A 15,555-nucleotide genomic window follows, 5' to 3' on the forward strand; every position below is an offset into this window, starting at 1 on the left:
GCTAGAGGCGCCACATGGGCACGTGTGGCGCCCTTGAGAGGGGCGCCACACAAAAGGGTTAGATTGGTGAAATAGTTTCGCCAGAGGGTCAGTCTGTGCTTTTCTTTCACTTTTGGGTTATTTTTGTGTAAATCGCCCCGGTGCTGCATCCTGCTCTGGCCGTACGCCTTGCCGCCGTGCCCCTGGTGCGAGCGCGATGTGGCCGTCAACCCCGTCCACTCCTACGCCGCGGCACTTGTCGGCTCGGCGCGGCGCATATCCTCGCCTGCCTCTCTCGATGTGTCACATGCAAGGTTTAAAATAGCGCGCTATTTCTCCGCTAATACCACGCAATAGCATATTTGGAGGGTCTACGCTAAATTTTAGTAATTTTGCTCGCTATGGCGCTATTTGTGAAATAGCATGATATATCGTGCTAAAACATCATAGTGTTAGCGCGCTATTTTTTCAGTCTAAGTTGCTTTCACTTTTCGATGGTAATGAACTACAATATGTTGATTCCTCTTCTAGATTAGAACTTAATATCGCTAATGCTGATGATTCCTAATAAAGAATTTATACTATGGTGTTTCCTTGTGCAATATTGATGTTAGCCTTCTAAAATATTGGAGATCTATTTGTTGTATGTGGTTATGTATGTATAATTCAGTTATTTTTGGACTAAATATCCAACCTTTTTAGCGACATCATTTATATTTAGACTATATTTGATATAATTTTTAAAAATGCTATTTGAAATATAGCACGCAATTAGCACGATATAGCATCCATAGCGTTTGAAGAAGGCCGACGCTATTTCATTTAGCACGCTATTTTAAACCTTGGTCACATGTGTTCGCCATGCGTATGCTGCGAAGATGAATGTCTTCTTCTTTCTTTTTTGACCAAAAGATGAACGTCTTCATGTATGTGCACGCACTAGGATGCTCAGTGCACGCACTAGTATCTCGGCTGTTCCATAGATGCATCAAGATCCACCTAGTTCTTTTTTTTTTTTGAACAATTTTTTTAATCTTTCACACCATAGAATTTTTAAACTTGAAACTTTACAGCTTTGCAAATTACTGAAACATATAACATCTAGAATGCTGAAAAAATTGTTTAGATTTTTTATGACATTTAACTATATATATTAAAAGAATTTATTTTGAATTCTAAATATTTTAGAATTTTAAATTGCATAAAAAATTCTAAACTATTTTTCCCACGTTCTAATTGTTATGTTTCAGTGGCCCGCAAAGTTTCAAATCATATATTGTATGGTTTGAGATATATGAAAAGGGGAAAAAAATTAAGTGTGGGTGCGCAGTCACCACTTTCTCTTCTGTTATTAGCATTCTTCGATCAAACCGGTGTGTCATACTACCGTAAATATTTAGGTATATATGGGGTATGCATTTAGTACGCTGGAGCGTGCCGGTGGACCACGGTAGCAACTTGGTGCGACGAGAACGAAAAAATTGCACATGTAAAAAGAAGTGCAAACAAAATTTTGTAACCTGTCCTTTTGTACATATTAAGGCTTTTGCTTTTATAGAACCCCAATGCTGAAATGTTGAAATGTTTTCTTAAGTGAAACATATGGATGGCTGAGATTAAACGATACCGTTCGATATTAAGGGTAGGATGGCTGAGATAAAAATGATACCTGTTTGGAGGTTTATATTGTTTAGAGCATCTCCACTCGTCCCCCTGAACAGGCCCCCGGCGAGCGTTTTTTCCATCCGGACGGCGTAATTCGGCCCAGTCGCGCCCCCGGTTCCTCGTTTTCGTCCGGATTTGGGCCTAAATCCATCCGGCGATCCCACGCCATCCCCGGCCCCCGGGGAGCGCTCGGGGACTCCGGACCGAAACGCAGCGCGAAACGGCGAGGCAACTTCCCGCGCATCCGGTGGCTCCAACTTATCGGCGAGAGAAACCGATCGTCGTCCTCATCGCATCGTCTTCCGCGCGGCTGTGAAAGCCTGCCGCCGGTCCGCATTCGCCGGCCGCGTAGCTTCCACGCGGCGAGTGATGCCGTCGCATCGTCATTCGCGCACGCATCGTCTTCCGCGCGGCATTAATCGCCGGCGCTCGCCGCGCCCGCCGCTCCTATTTAAGGCCAGGCCGCTCGCCGCGACGCCCCTGCTCCACTCTTCCTCCATTTTCCCCCTCCACTCACCGGCCACCTCCAACGAAGATGGCGTTCTCCGACGACGACGGCGCAGCCTCCAATGGCTTCCCCGCCGGACGCTCCGTCGGTGGGAGGGGCACCTCCTCCACCGAGGCGGGGTACCCCTGCCCGCCCGACACGAGGCCTCCCGGCGGCGGGTGGCGACTCAGCCGTGGCGGCGTACCAATCCCGCCGCCGCCTCGAGGCGACGCCCTCGACGCCGCCATCGAGGAGGCGCGGCTGACGATGACGGACGAGGAGCGCGCCGACCCGCGCCACCACCCCGAGAACTACACGCGGCTGGAACTCATACTTCCTTCGGCGGTGGGAGCGGGAGCCGGCGGCCTACGACGGCCCGCCACCTCCGCTCCGCGCGCAACAACGCCGCGCGGACGACGACGGTGGTGGAGCGCGCCGGATAGAACGCTGGCGAACGTCCTCGATCACATCGAGGGCGGAAACTTTCCGGTGCTCACGATGCCCCCTGCATCGAGGGCGTCGACGAGCCGCCGCCGGGGAAACGTCTGGCAGCCACGGCGCATGGCTGCCAGCTCGTCGTCCTCCGGATCGGCGCCGAGGTCGTCCTTGGCGCCGGTGAAGAGGAGGAGCCGGCGTCTCCGCCGCCGACCAGAAGGCGCAGCAGCGGCGCCCTCGTCATCCGCGACCAGCCTTCCGCGCCGCGGGCGGCCGGAAGAGGACGAAGAAAGAGGCCGCCGCCGCAAACCAGCTCGCCGAGGAGGAGGCGAAGCGCGCGGAGGACGCAGCGATGGCGGAGGCGATCGCCAGATCGCTTCAGGACATGGAGGAGGAGAAGCGCGCGGACGACGCCGCACTGGACTGGGCCAGGCGCGACTGGGAGCGCCAGCAGGCGGAGCAGCGGGCGAGGCTGTTGGACCTGGCCGCCGCGCAGCGACTCGCCGCCCGCGCCGGCCACGCCGCCGCTCCAACCGCCGCTCCAACCGCCGCCGCCGTCCCATTCGTCGACCTCGAAGCGTCGGACGACGAATGGTACAAGCCTTCCCCGCCTCGGTGGGGAGACGCCGGCCAGGGCAGCAGCAGCCAGGCCGCGCCGCCGCAGGTCGACGACGACGACGGCTCCGACGACGACGGCTCCGACGACGACGGCGGCGACTACACGGTGTTCTACCGCCATTTGGGCATGTAGAGCGCCGTGTTTTAAATTTAGCATTTGGATTTCCCTAGCCGAATTCGAAATATAGTCGAATTCGGCCTCTATGTATGAACTCCGCCCGTTATGTAGTAAATATCATTAAATTTAGTCTATATTCACCCGTTTTTAGCCGTAGTTTGTCAAGTTTCTGTTTTTTCAATTCGCCTCGTCGACTTCGCCTGGGCACGCGGCTGGGAAACTGCTACTCCCCACGCCAAATCTTCCTCCAATCCGGACGAAAATTTCGCCGGATTTGGGCGTGGGGAGCGCCAACGAGTGGGGATGCTCTTAAGCCTATTACGATCGGCATATTGTGGTCGACTTGTGTCCACTCTCATCCATCTCCCGTCGAACGACCGCCATTGTAAAAACTTCATATGGTAAGGTGCTTCACGCGGGTGACAACTTCACAGTCTCACGAGGAGGCACAAGTAGTGTGGCATAGCCATTTTCACTTCTTGATGTAAGCAGAGCAACCGAGATCCTGTAAGAGCATCTTCACTCTTGGCGCTCCCCACGGCGAAATCCGGACGAAACAACCTTCGGATTGGACGAAATTAAGTCGTGGGGAGTACCGTATTTCCAGTCGTCCACCCGGAGTTCGGCGGACATAGTTTAAATTCAAACAAAGTGTCGTCCCGCGCTACAAGTACGGCCAGTTGATCGGTAAAAGGAGCAAAAGGATCAGCCACAGATCGGCGATCGGAGGGAAATTACACGGAAACAGGCTCATCGGCAATCCCGGCCGGCACGGCGGTGTCCGACGGACCAGTTTCCTCACACGCCGTGGCCGAAGCGGCTGCGGCAGTCGACGACGAAGCAGCGGCAGTGGACGTCGAAGCAGCCGCAGTCGACGAGGTAGATGGTGAGGAAGCCGAGGTAGGAGCCGGCGGAGACGACGAAGGACTGGCCGGAGTGGCTCGGAGGATGTCGTTGCGGTGGCCCTGATACCAATTCCTCGTCTCCTCGTCCATCAGTTCCATGTTGCCGCCGCCCATCAGGAACGCCAAGTCTGTGTTCCTCTTCTTGGCCGCCGCCGTCGTCTTCAGCAGGGCGATCCGGACGCCTTGGTTGGCGAGCATCTCCCGCCACCTGCCGTTGAACTTGTCGTTCCTCCCGTCGGCGTGTGACCTCAAGTCGGCCCAGCACTTGTCGATCGACGCCTGCATCCTGTCGGCGGGATTGCCCGTCTTTTTGAGCTCTTTGAGCTTCTTCTGGCCGAGTTCAGGGCGCCCTTCCGCCGCGCAAGCCGCCGGAGCGTCGGGGTTGTACTGCTCGGTCTTGCTCTTCGAGAGGGTCGTGCGGGTTTCCTTCCACTTCTCGCAGTTCTCGAGGCGGGCGTAGACGTTCAGGAACTTGAACTGCAGGCCGGTGTCGTCCGTGTACATGTCCAAAGCACGGCGCAGCTGGGGAAAAAGAGTACGGCGATACGGGGTCAGCTCACGACGATGTACCTCGGTGATGCAGGGTCGACGGAGCATACCTTTTGCTCCAAGTCGTGGCCGTTGATTGGCCGTTTTTTGACCTCCTCCTGTATGCCGTGCCATTTGTTGCACGCCGTCTGCATGATCCCCCAATGGGTGGCCATTGCCTTGTCTCCCCGGTACACGTTCATGTTCGCCTTGTTGAAGTAGGGATCGACGAGTTTGCGTTCCTCGTACGCCTGCCTCACTCGAAGCCAATATGTGTCGAACGACTGATTGGCGCCGTTTATGCCGTTCGTGGACACGGTCATCCAATCTTCAGCGAGGCACTCCTCTTCCTTCGGCGTCCATTTGATACGCGGTTCGACAGGCGGCGAGTCCTTCTTCCTCTTCTTCTTCCCCTTCGACAGGTTGGCGGCGGCTTGAGTTGGCTCTTCTTCTTCTTCGTCTTCTTCTTCGACGGCTTGGCTTCCATCGGCAACATCCTCCCGATGCTCGTTGCGCGCCGCCACAGCTGCCGTCGCCCTCGCCTCCTCTTGCGTGAAGAACCCCGGGCTCGCGGCGGCGGCGGCCATGAAGAACCCCGGGCTCGCAGCGGTGGCCATGGAGCCGGAGGTGATCATCTCGTGGATCTCCTCTTCGTTCGGCGCCGCCATCGCGCCGAACGGGAGCGGCCCTCATCGCATGACCGGCGAGGTGCCCTCGAACTGGCCGCCGATGCCGACGTCAAGCTCGGGCTGCGACGGCGTGAACCTGGACGGTTGGACGTAGGCGCCCTCTTGGAACATGGAAGGCGGCGACGGCGAGTACATCGAAGGGGAGAAGGACGACGGGGAATTACTTGTACCTTGCGCCGGCCATTGGCCGGGGAACATGGCGCCGCTGCCGCCGCCGCTCATGGCCATGCTGATCTTCCTCGCTTGTTCGTCCTGGGCCGCCGCCGCCCTCTTGGCGGCGGCTTTTTTCACCCTCTCCGCCCTGGCGCATGTTTCCACCTCGCGCCGTTTCTCGTCCGCCGCCCACTCTGCGTTCGTCATGCCCGGCGGCCGCTCCTTCTTTGCCCGCGGCTTCCTCGTCGTCGCCTTCGGCGGCATTGTGGTGGACGAGAAGACGATGAGGAGAGCGGTGGTGGACGAGAAGACGCCGCCGGGAACTGGAACTGGAAGACGAGGAGAATGGACAAATTCGGCGGGAGAGAATGGGGATATGCAAGCAAATTGGAGGGAATGGGGAAATGCAAGCAAATTGGAGGGAAAATCGACAGAATTTGGTTTTCCTGTCGCCGACTACGCGGGTCCACACGACGTTTCGCGCCAAAATCTTTCGTCCGGAGTCCCCGAGCGCTCCCCGGGGGGGGGCGGGGATGGCGTGGGCTCGCCGGATGGATGAAGGGCCAAATCCGGACGAAAAGGAGGAACCGGGGGCGCGACTGGGCCGAATTTCGCCGTCCGGATGGGAAAAACGTCGCTTGGGAGCCTCGTCGGGGGACGAGTGGAGATGCTCTAACCTCAACTGTGCGGAGATGGGCTACGCTGCCAGAGATCTGTTGCATATGGACGCTCCTTTCAGACTAGACGAAGTGAAAGCGAAGGTTTTTTACTTGATGGCTAAGCAATCGTAGGCTCTCGAAGATTTCATCGGCCTCTTCTGTTGGGATACTAGGGTAAAATAGCTTACTACTTTCATTCAAATTGAAATCGTTTCCAATTGAGAAATGGAATTTCAATAAATATCAAATCTTGTTTTGTAGTACAAAACCAGCATAGATGTCCCTTGCTACTTTAGACAATTGAGCGTCGTGAATGTGGCATGTACAAGAACTGTTACAGTGATGTAAAGTTGCAACTCTTTTTTACACAAAAAAAAAAAAAAAAAAAAAAAAAAAAAATCGTTTGAACTAGCCCATGCTTTTGCGGGATTAATGGTATTTAATTAGACTCATCACATAGACAACGGGCTTTAGAATGATGTACGGAGTATCTATAATTAATTAATGCAGCCTATACACGATTTCTCACACGAGAAGAAAAAGTATGCAACTTCCCACTATCCTGAGGAGTCAATTGTCGAGCTGCTACGCTACGCTGCAGCTTCCCAGTGTCGCAAATTATATTGAACTGTCAAACCAAAATCACACACAAAGTTTTAACCAATAACATCATTTTATGGTTAGTAACAATTTCAAGTAGTATTACTCCCTCCTGCCCAAAATATGTTGCATATAAGGATTGGTTAACGTCAAACTTCGTAAAGTTTAATCATCTATATTGATAAAAATAGAAATATATACACAAAACAATAATATTTTTAGAATTGTTATAAAATTTATTTTCATATTATATGCATTTGACATGATATATCTTTGTATTATTATCTATATTTTTTTTCAAAGTTTGCACAATTTAACTTGCATGAAAAATTATGCACAACATAAAATGGGCAGGAGAGAGTAGTAATGATTTTAATTGGTAACAAGGTCAATTTAAATGAGTAAACCCTAATAGTAGTAAACTAATCTCCATCTCCTCCAGTCGGGTATCTCCACCCAACACGCCTGCACTGTGCGCAGTCACTATACATAACATCATCAATTCATCATGCGCCATTAATTCGGATGGCCAACCTGTTATACTAGTAAGACAAATATCACAACCGATCAGGGGCGGAGCTCCCCTTTGGGCAAGGTGTGGCACTTGCCCTACCTTGATTTTTGGCAAACAATATAGTATATGTATGCATATGTGGATATACCATCAGTTTTGTACAGTTTTTAAAGGGAAAACAAAAGAAAAAGATGAGTTAGACCAGCAGGAGAACAATCAAGTAAGAAAACGAACTGGGCTTATGCTAGCTGGGCCGCACGTGGTTGACGGAAACCAACTGTCCGTGTCCTGCTATTTGTTTGCTCCGATCGTGAGAAGGACCAGCGATCGTGATTCGTGACTCCTGAGTCAGTTGTTTCGTCTACTCGTCTTCGACGGTCGACGCGAGTCAGGCTAGACGCCTAGACGCGACTTTCGCCCGGGAGACCAAGACTTGTCTTTGATCGTTTCACTATGCCGCTGGCTGCCCACACACTAGCTGCTTCCCTCCGACGAGATCTCTCCGACTTCCCCGCCCCCGGCCAAGCCGTTCGTCCGCGCGCCCTTAGTCCAGCAAATCACGCGGGTCTAGCTTCTAGGTTTTATGGAGACCGCGGAGCTATTTTGATTTTGAATATGTTGCTATTACCATATTACTGAGCGACTATGCTTACCATCATATAAACTAATAGTATATTCTGTTGCGTCATTTTTTACGTTTAAAATTTCGCCCGACCTTAAATTTTTTTCGTCCTCCGTCACTGCAACCGATATAGTTATATGCATATACTCCACTCCATTCATTTTTCCTATCCCATGATTCCAAACTTGTATGGATTTATGAATAGACAAGAACATATAAGGTATCTGCACTAGGAACAAATGAATCAGATATCTAGAAGTTGAACAGAGTGCATAGTTATGGTCTAGCTAGTAGCATTTCATTCCAGGAATTGGATAAAGAAGCAAGATAAATTGCCAAATCGGATTGCAAGGCGTCGGGAGGGCTCATCTCAAAAAAGCATTATCTTAGTGTACTGGACTGGAGTTTCACACTAGAATTTTCAGAAAGTAGATTTGTTTGCCATAATACAGGATAGCGGAGACGAGAAGAGTCCACGCTGCATCGTTTCTTTTCCCTGTATAGAGTATATAGCATAAAACTACTACTTTCTATGCAAAATATCAGAAAATTACCACTTTTCGTTCCAATCGCATAGAAGAATTACCACATTTGGTGGAGGTTGTCTCAGATAGCACTAATCCTGAATTAAACACGAATTGATAGCTATCGTTTTATAGATAGGTCCTTAAGTTTTGAAGGAAAATTACGAACGGGTACCTCGTGTCTCGCAGTTTTCAAATAATCACCTATTTATTTTTCAAACCTTCATAACTTTCGAATAATAATTTAAATGGAAAAAATTTCATATAAAAAGTGCTCAGAAATGTTTGAATGTTTCAAATATAAACTTTTTAAAACCTTCATAACTTTTCAATACTAATTCAAAAGGAAAAACTTATAATATGAAAAGTGATTAGAAATGTTTGAATATTTGAAATATAAACTTTTTAAAAACTTGCATAACTTATGAATACTAATTCAAATGAAAAAACTTATAATATGAAAAGTGCTCAGAAATGTTTGAATATTTCAAATATAAACTTTTTAAAACCTTCATAAATTTTGAATACTAATTCAAATAAAAAACTTATAATACGAAAAGTGCTCAGAAACGTTTAAATATTTCAAATATAAACTTTTTGGAACCTTCATAACTTTTGAATACTAATTCAAATGGAAAAAGTTATAATATGAAAAGTGATCAGAATTGTTTGAATAATTCAAATTTATAAACTTGTATCACTATTTCAGATAATTAAAATATGCAAACAATCAAAATAACTTCTATTAATAATATAAACTTTGGAAATTCATAACTTCTATTCAAATATTTCCGAGGACTTTTCATGTTATAAGTTTTTCCATTTGAATTGGTATTCAAAAGTTATGAAGGTTTTAAAAAAATTATATTTGAAATATTGAAATATTTCTGAGCACTTTTTATATGATAAGTTTTTCCATTTAAATTAGTATTCAAAAGTTATGAAGATTTCAAAATGTTTATACTTAAAATATTCAAACATTTCTGAGCACTTTTCATATTATAAGTTTTTCCATTTGAATTAGTATTCAAAAGTTATGAAGGTTTAAAAAAATTTATATTTAAAATATTTAAACATTTTTGAGCACTTTTCATATTAAAAGTTTTTCGATTTGAATTATTATTTAAAAGTTATGAATGTTTCAGAAATAAATAGGTGGTTATTTTAAAACTGCGAGACCCGTGCGTAATTTTCCTTCAAAACTTAAGGACCTATCTACAAAACGATGGCTATCAATTCGTGTTCAATTCAGGATTAGTGCTATCTGAGACAACCTCCACCAAATGTGATAGTTCTATGCGATTAGAACGAAAAGTGGTAGTTTTCCGAAATTTTGCATAGAAAGTAGTAGTTTTATGCTATATACTCCCTTATATACACATTAAATTGACGACATGATCTTCTACAACTCTGAACCAGCACAACATCGAGAGGCCCTCAAGCGAAAGCCGGGAAGAGAAAGGGACACATGCGCACGTGTAGCCCGCATAGGGTAAACCAGTACTGCCTCCGTCCATAAAAATATGTTAAATATTTATTGCCTCCATCCATAAAAAGATGTTGAATATTTGTTCAAATTTGAATGTATCTATACACTAAAAAGTATTTAGAGAAAAACTTTTGACGTGTACTATTTTTTTCTAGATGAACAAGCTAAGAGCATCTCCAGTCGCGTCCCCCAAATCATCCCCAAACCGCGCTGGATCGAGCGTTTGGAGACGTGTTTTGTTCGTGCCGCGTTTGAGGACGTCGCTCCCCAGTCGCGTCCCCCAAACACCGCCCCCAAATGTATATTGGTGCACGAAAATAAAGGTTTTAATTCAAATTTGATTATATATTACAAAGTTTGAATGAAAACGGCTAGATTTCATCTAAACCTAGCCTACCGACCGCCCGGCGGTGTGTTTGATGGCCCCGCACCGTCGTCGCCTCCCCTCCGCCGCAGCTCTTGCTGCGCGCGCCGCCTCTCCGTGCATAGGGCGGTGGCCAGACGCCGCTGCTCCAGCAGCGCGTCGACGTCTGCCCTCCCCTGTTGCGTCGCCTGGAGGGAGAGCTCGACGGCGCGATGAATCTACGCCACTTCGCGGGCACGGGCGTCGTCCTGGAGCTTCTTCTCCGACTCGAAGGGCTCGACGAGCGCGCGTTGCTGATCGGCCATCTCGTCCGGGTGCGGCCCGTCGGCGGCGGCGGTGATGACGCGTAATGCACACGCCCGTTGGGAACCCCAAGTGGAAGGTGTGATGCGTACAACAGCAAGTTTCCCTCAGTAAGAAACCAAGGTTTATCGAACCAGTAGGAGTCAAGAAGCACGTCGAAGGTTGATGGCGGCGGGATGTAGTGTGGCGCAACACCAGTGATTCCGGCGCCAACGTGGAACCTGCACAACACAACCAAAGTACTTTGCCCCAACGAAACAGTGAGGTTGTCAATCTCACCGGCTTGCTGTAACAAAGGATTAGATGTATAGTGTGGATGATGATTGTTTGCGGAAAACAGTAGAACAAGTATTGCAGTAGATTGTATTCAATGTAAAAGAATGGACCGGGGTTCACAGTTCACTAGAGGTGTCTCTCCCATAAGATAAATAGCATGTTGGGTGAACAAATTACAGTCGAGCAATTGACAAATAGAGAGGGCATGACCATGCACATACATGATATGATGAGTATTATGAGATTTATTGGGCATTACGACAAAGTACATAGACCGCTATCCAACATGCATCTATGCCTAAAAAGTCCACCTTCAGGTTATCATCCGAACCCCTTCCAGTATTAAGTTGTAAACAACAGACAATTGCATTAAGTATGGTGCGTAATGTAATCAATAACTACATCCTTGGACATAGCATCAATGTTTTATCCCTAGTGGCAACAGCACATCCACAACCTTAGAACTTTCTGTCACTGTCCCAGATTTAATGGAGGCATGAACCCACTATCGAGCATAAATACCCCCTCTTGGAGTTAAGAGTAAAAACTTGGCCAGAGACTCTACTAATAATGGAGAGCATGCAAGATCATAAACAACACATAGGTAATAGATTGATAATCAACATAACATAGTATTCTTTATCCATCGGATCCCGACAAACACAACATATAGCATTACAGATAGATGATCTTGATCATGTTAGGCAGCTCACAAGATCCAACAATGAAGCACATAAGGAGAAGACAACCATCTAGCTACTGCTATGGACCCATAGTCCAGGGGTGAACTACTCACTCATCACTCCGGAGGCGACCATGGCGGTGAAGAGTCCTCCGGGAGATGATTCCCCTCTCCGGCAGTGTGCCGGAGGCGATCTCCTGAATCCCCGAGATGGGATTGGCGGCGGCGGCATCTCTGGAAGGTTTTCCGTATCGTGGCTCTCGGTACTGGGGGTTTCGCGACGAAGACTATTTGTAGGCGGAAGGGCAACGCGGGGGGCCACACGAGGGCCCCACACACCAGGGTCGCGCGGCCAAGACCTGGGCCGCGCCGCCCTGTTGTGGCGGCGCCTCGTGGCCCCACTTCCTTTCCCCCTCGGTCTTCTGGAATCTTCGTGCAAAAATAGGCCCCTGAGCGTTGATTTCGTCCAATTCCGAGAATATTTCCTTACTAGGATTTCTGAAACCAAAAACAGCAGAAAACAGCAACTGACTCTTCGGCATCTCGTTAATAGGTTAGTGCCGGAAAATGCATAAATACGACATATAATGTGTATAAAACATGTAGATATCATCAATAATGTGGCATGGAACATAAGACATTATCGATACGTCGGAGACGTATCAGCATCCCCAAGCTTAGTTCTCGCTCGTCCCGAGCGAGTAAACGATAACAAAGATAATTTCTGGAGTGACATGCCATCATAACCTTGATCATACTATTGTAAGCATATGTAATGAATGCAGCGATCAAAACAATGGTAATGACATGAGTAAACAAATGAATCATAAAGCAAAGACTTTTCATGAATAGTACTTCAAGACAAGCATCAATAAGTCTTGCATAAGAGTTAACTCATAAAGCAATAAATCAAAGTAAAGGTATTGAAGCAACACAAAGGAAGATTAAGTTTCAGCGGTTGCTTTCAACTTGTAACATGTATATCTCATGGATAATTGTCAACATAGAGTAATATAACAAGTGCAATATGCAAGTATGTAGGAATCAATGCACAATTCACACAAGTGTTTTCTTCTTGAGGTGGAGAGAGATAGGTGAACTGACTCAACATAATAGTAAAAGAAAGGCCCTTCGCAGAGGGAAGCATTGGTTGCTATATTTGTGCTAGAGCTTTGGTTTTGAAAACATGAAACAATTTTGTCAACGGTAGTAATAAAGCATATGTATCATGTAAATTATATCTTACAAGTTGCAAGCCTCATGCATAGTATACTAATAGTGCCCGCACCTTGTCCTAATTAGCTCGGATTACCAGGATTATCATCGCAATACACATGTTTAAACCAAGTGTCACAAAGGGGTACCTCTATGCCGCTCGTACAAAGGTCTAAGGAGAAAGCTCGCATTTGGATTTCTCGCTTTTGATTATTCTCAACTTAGACATCCATACCGGGACAACATAGACAACAGATAATGGACTCCTCTTTAATGCATAAGCATGTAGCAACAATTAATATTCTCATATCAGATTGAGGATATATGTCCAAAACTGAAACTTCCACCATGATTTCATGGCTTTAGTTAGCGGCCCAATGTTCTTCTCTAACAATATGCATGCTCTAACCATTAAATGAGTGGTAAATCTCCCTTACTTCATACAAGACGGACATGCATAGCGACTCACATGATATTCAACAAAGAGTTGATGGCGTCCCCAGAAACATGGTTATCGCGCAACAAGCAACTTAATAAGAGATAAAGTGCATAAGTACATATTCAATACCACAATAGTTTTTAAGGCTATTTTGTCCCATGAGCTATATATTGCAAAGGCGAATGATGGAAAATTAAAGGTAGCACTCAAGCAATTTACTTTGGAATGGCGGAGAAATACCATGTAGTAGGTAGGTATGGTGGACACAAATGGCATAGTGGTTGGCTCAAGGATTTTGGATGCATGAGAAGTATTCCCTCTCGATACAAGGTTCGAGGCTAGCAAGGTTATTTGAAACAAACACAAGGATGAACCGGTGCAGCAAAACTCACATAAAAGACATATTGTAAACATTATAAGACTCTACACCGTCTTCCTTGTTGTTCAAAACTCAATACTAGAAATTATCTAGACTTTAGAGAGACCAAATATGCAAACCAAATTTTAGCAAGCTCTATGTATTTCTTCATTAATGGGTGCAAAGTATATGATGCAAGAGCTTAAACATGAGCACAACAATTGCCAAGTATCAAATTATTCAAGACATTTTAGAATTACTACATGTAGCATTTCCCGATTCCAACCATATAACAATTTAACGAAGAAGATTCAACCTTCGCCATGAATACTATGAGTAAAGCCTAAGGACATATTTGTCCATATGCAACAGCGGAGCGTGTCTCTCTCCCACACAATGAATGCTAGGATCCATTTTATTCAAACAAAAACAAAAACAAAAACAAACCGACGCTCCAAGCAAAGTACATAAGATGTGATGGAATAAAAATATAGTTTCGGGGGAGGAACTCGATAATGTTGTCGATGAAGAAGGGGATGCCTTGGGCATCCCCAAGCTTAGACGCTTGAGTCTTCTTAGAATATGCAGGGGTGAACCACCGGGGCATCCCCAAGCTTAGAACTTTCACTCTCCTTGATCATAGTGTATCATCTCCCTCTCTTGATCCTTGAAAACTTCCTCCACACCAAACTCGAAACAACTCATTAGAGGGTTAGTGCATAATAAAAATTTACATGTTCAGAGGTGACATAATCATTCTTAACACTTCTGGACATTGCACAAAGCTACTGGACATTAATGGATCAAAGAAATTCATCCAACATAGCAAAAGAGGCAATGCGAAATAAAAGGCAGAATCTGTCAAAACGAATGAGTTCGTAAAGACGAATTTTAAAATGGCACCAGACTTGCTCAAATGAAAATGCCCAAATTGAATGAAAGTTGCGTACATATCTGAGGATCACGCACGTAAATTGGCATATTTTTCTGATCTACCTAGAGAGTCAGGTCGGAATTCGTGACAGCAAAGAAATCTGTTTCTGCGCAGTAATCCAAATCTAGTATGAACCTTACTATCAAAGACTTTACTTGGAACAACAATGCATAAAACTAAGATAAGAAGAGGTTGCTACAGTAGTAAACAACTTCCAAGACTCAAATATAAAATAAAAGTACTGTAGTAAAAACATGGGTATAAGCGTTTTTCTTTAACGCCTTTCAGCTAGGCGCAGAAAGTGTGTATCAAGTGTTGTCAAGAGACGAAGCATCAACATCATAACTTGTTCTAATAATAGAATCAAAAGGTAACTTCATTCTCTTTCTACGGAAGTGTTCCATACCTTTCTTGAGAGGAAATTGATATTTAATATTACCTTCCTTCATATCAATGATAGCTGCAACAGTTCGAAGAAAAGGTCTTCCCAATATAATGGGACAAGATGCATTACATTCAATATCCAAGACAACAAAATCAACGGGGACAAGGTTATTGTTAACGGTAATGCGAACATTATCAACTCTCCCCAAAGGTTTCTTTGTAGAATGATCAGCAAGATTAACATCCAAATAACAGTTTTTCAATGGTGGCAAGTCAAGCATATTATAAATCTTCTTAGGCATAACGGAAATACTTGCACCAAGATCACATAAAGCATTACAATCAAAGTCATTGACCTTCATCTTAATGATGGGCTCCCAACCATCTTCTAGCTTCCTAGGAATAGAAGCTTCACGTTCTAGTTTCTCTTCTCTAGCTTTTATGAGAGCATTTGTAATATGTTTTGTGAAAGCCAAGTTTATAGCACTAGCATTAGGACTCTTAGCAAGTTTTTGCAAGAACTTTATAACTTCAGAGATATGGAAATTATCAAAATCCAAACCATTATAATCTAAAGCAATGGGATCATCATCCCCAATGTTGGAAAAAATTTCA

This window comes from Lolium rigidum, chromosome 3 (assembly GCF_022539505.1).
Source record: "Lolium rigidum isolate FL_2022 chromosome 3, APGP_CSIRO_Lrig_0.1, whole genome shotgun sequence".
Lineage (NCBI taxonomy): Eukaryota > Viridiplantae > Streptophyta > Magnoliopsida > Poales > Poaceae > Lolium > Lolium rigidum.